The sequence below is a fragment of the Neophocaena asiaeorientalis genome, unplaced genomic scaffold (genome assembly GCF_003031525.2).
Source record: "Neophocaena asiaeorientalis asiaeorientalis breed wild unplaced genomic scaffold, Neophocaena_asiaeorientalis_V1.1 scaffold2106, whole genome shotgun sequence".
Classification (NCBI taxonomy): Eukaryota; Metazoa; Chordata; class Mammalia; order Artiodactyla; family Phocoenidae; genus Neophocaena; species Neophocaena asiaeorientalis.
Window position 1 is genome coordinate 8,137 of NW_020174473.1, and position 3,899 is coordinate 12,035.

The 3,899-nt window shown below is 44.0% G+C and overlaps 1 long non-coding RNA gene across 1 annotated transcript; it reads right to left on the reverse strand.

The window, feature by feature from the left end:
• Positions 1–285: 285 nt before the first annotated feature.
• On the reverse strand, positions 286–3,312 carry LOC112407815 (uncharacterized). The gene is made up of 2 exons (XR_003004839.1): positions 3,226–3,312; positions 286–430 (listed from the first exon to the last, which is right to left on the reverse strand). It is a non-coding gene; the product is annotated as an uncharacterized LOC112407815 (long non-coding RNA).
• Between the last annotated feature and the right edge of the window lie 587 nt (positions 3,313–3,899).

Genomic DNA, 3,899 nt, shown 5'->3' on the forward strand with positions numbered 1-3,899 from the left:
ATTTATGTGATGTGTTTATTTAAATCTCTTTAGGAATGAGATTTTGCAGATCTCATTTTTTTTAAGTTACTGTTTAAGTAAGCAGCCCATATCTTACTTTAACTGGAGAAATTTCATAGAGAAGTAAACACTGGCTGAATGTTACACTTTAATTGCTAGGAGACCAGTCATCTTATGGTGTCACAGCTACTCAGGTTGAGAACCACTGTGATGGTCTAGACAGTTTATCTGTGTAGGTCTGCCAAAGTAGCATGTGAACTCGCAGTGTTGAAAAGGTGAGAAAAGTAGCTGAAGAAAATTTTATTTGAGATGGCATATATTTCTTCTGAAATTCAAGATGTGTCTCCTAGAGATGTACCAACTGCTCCAGAAACCTCCATTAGATCTCCATTGTGGGGTCACACATTCACTGGGGACTCAATCTTGAGATCTATGATGGAAGAAAATGAATTTCAGGCTCTGTCCGAAGGATCCTTGATTAAAAGACCACGTTACGGGCTTCCCCGGTGGCGCAGTGGTTGACAGTCTGCCTGCCGACACAGGGGACACAGGTTTGTGCCCCGGTCCGGGAGGATCCCACATGCCGCAGAGCGGAATGATTTTCTTTCTCTGACCTTTCCCAGGAAACTTTGGATGTATAGGAGTTTTGTAACAAAGGGCAGGTAGTTAGAATATCAAAAGCTTACAGTTAATTAAAGAAAACCAGACATCTCACGTGAATGACTTTAGCACTTTTCTACATATGGGAAGATACAAGAGCCTAGGTTAACTGAAAGCATTCCTTTGATATGCACCTTAGCTATCTAGGGTCAGAATAATGTTCTTTCCCATCCTGAGTCCCCTCTGGATGCACCATTGGGGGCGGCTGTAGTGGCTGAGGGTTTGATGGCGGGCTTCCTGTTTTCATCTTGAGTTCCTTCTGGGTTCACCTTCAGGAACAGCTGCAGTGGCTGATGGCTTGATGGCCACAAAATCCTTTGTTTACTGATCTGGCTGGCAACACTCCTACTTCACAGTGTGCTCTTCTCTGTATTCCCTCAGGAAAACAGACTGTATGTAGAGACCATTCTTAATCCTGATCACAATACCACCATGGGCGTCTACCTCAACAAGACCTAAAGTGGTCCTGCTAGCAGTCTGCATGTATGAAGTTTGGCCTGCAAACTTCTTTAGTTTTGCTAAGTAAACTAGAGCACCCATCACCCTTTGAACTGCTGTACATCCTCTGACCTGAAAGTCCTTTCTCATACACCAAACACAACGAGAATGAAAGGGACAGCACATTCTACAGAGAATGAGTACACAGGGACTCATCAGTTAAAATATCTTCCAGCTTCCAATTTCTGGTTATGGTGGGCAAGGCTTTTTTGGATCAACCTTTCTGCTTTTGAAAAAAACTATAAGCAATGTATGAAAATATTTCTTATGAGGGAGGTCCCTCGTGGTCTAGTGCTTAGGAACCAACACTTTCACATTTTCTGGGCCTATAGGCACAGGTTTAATCCCTGGAGGAAGAACTAAGATCCCACCAAGCAGTGTGGCCAAAAAGAAAAAAAACAAAAAAACAAAAAACTTACAAATCCTCCTAAAAGAACCTAAGGGGTGAGAAGACAGAAAGGAAATTCCAGACTCAAAACCAGGAGCAAAAAGAACTCAGAGCAAGGTAATTAACTTTTCCTTCTTTCATAAAGGCTATCAGCTTTCATTTTTTTTTTCTTTTCTTTTTTTTTTGCAGCACATGGGCCTCTCACTGCTGTGGCCCCTCCCGCTGCGGAGCACAGGCTCCGGATGCACAGGCCCAGCGTCCATGGCCCACAGGCCTAGCCGCTCCGTGGCATGCGGGGCCCTCCCGGACCGGGGCACAAACCCGCGTCCCCTGCATCGGCAGGCAGACTCTCAACCACTGTGCCACCAGGGAAGCCCTATCAGCTTTATTTTGATTACCTCTTAAGGAAACAGGAATAGAAATCAAAGCCCAAAGTTAAGTCTCAGGGTAAAGTTCAGTCTAATAGGAGACCCTGCCCACAATTAGCTGGGCCCCAAAGGGCCATAGCCTCACAAACAACTGAGCTGAAAACAATCCCATCTTCCTTAGAACTTAAAAACAAATGAATTTCACACTGCCTGGTCAGCACAGGGAATCTCAAGCCTCGATCAAGGGGATTTCAGGCTGACAGACACCCCAGAGACCAAAAAGATCAAAATGCACATTGTCTAAGAAGGAAGCCATTGTCCTAGGCCTCTTAATATTCTTACTAATTATATTTTGCATACACTTTCCAGCACAGGTGGAACTAAGACAGCATGATAAAGAACCAGCACCCGCAGAAGTCAGGCTCAAACAGACTTCAGAATTTGGAACTTCACTGAAAGTATCTACAAGGATAAAAGACAATCTTGGCAAAGTGACCAAGCAGATTTGAAAAACAATCAAGAAGAACTTTTAGGAATGAAAAATGCAGTAGCTGAAATTAAAAACCAAATAGAGTGGGTTTAAAGAATGTATTTACATTAAGTTGAAGAGCAAATTAGAAAAATGGTGGGTGATGAGAAAAAGTTGCTCTAAACTCACTACGGAAAGACAAAAAGGTGAAAAACAGAGTATGTATGAACATGACTATTGTGAAAAGACCTAACACAGGTTAAATCCAAGTCCCAGAGAAGAGAGGAGAGAGGAAGGAAAACCTAATCTTCCAGAACGTGGCCAGAAACCATTCAAGCTCCAAGAAGTTAAAGAGGAGAGGGGTGTGGTATTCAAGACCTATTTTCCCAGAAGAGGATAAACAATTTTGAAGAAGAACCTAGGGGTACGACAGGAATAAGGACACAGACCTATTCGAGAATGGACTTGAGGATATGGGGAGGGGAAAAGGTAAGCTGTGACAAAGTGAGAGAGAGGCATGGACATATATACACTACCAAATGTAAGGTAGATAGCTAGGGGGAAGCAGCCGCATAGCACAGGGAGATCAGCTCGGTGCTTTGTGACCACCTGGAGGGGTGGGATAGGCAGGGTTGGAGGGAGAGAGACGCAAGAGGAAAGAGATATGGGAACATATGTATAACTAATTCACTTTGTTATAAAGCAGAAACTAAACACTTATCTCTCTGACTTCCACATTGCAGTTCTATCTAATCAAGGTAAGGTACAAATAAAATAGAAGGAGCAACAGGCAAAAGGAAGAAAGAGAAGGTTGGGAGGGAAGAAAGGAAACAAATACTTACCTGTGTCAAATTTGATAAAGTTGGGTATCTTGCCAGTCCCTAAATCAATCAGTACTGTGTCGTTCACCTTGATGAGACAACCTGGGTATTGAATGGTACAAGCATATGAGTTACCAAGTGCAGGATTCCCTTTGTACTCACAGTTAACTTCCTCACTTCGCGTACTCACACAGCAAAGAAAACCGATATAAAGTGTAAAAGCAAAGCCAACTGAAACAATCACCTAATTATTATCCCATCTGCATGATCAGATCCCCCAGATGGCTGTCCTCTTGCTCTCTGTACATCCCCTGCTGGACCAGTGCCTGCTTCACCTACACCCTACTCACATGATTGACTTTGTCCTACATACCTGCCCCTGCCCCAGCTAGTGATTGCTGTAGCTCTAGATCAGAACACCTTTACCAGGATAGCTTAACAAAAGGGCAGTGAGGGGTGTGCCCCTCTACTAGTTTCCCTGGTAACTAATGAGCCAACCTGGTGTCAATTCCACCTATAACTGGTAACCTTCCCCCCTACCCCAGGAGTCCTGCCTGCTGTGAGCTGCACATAATGGGGTGTTGCTCCAGGACCTTGCTTAGATGTGTAAGCCCCCCCTCAGCCATTAAACCACTGATGTCTACGTTGCTGACCCCAGGCTCTTTCTTTGGTCTTAAAGCTGGGCAAGTGCAGGG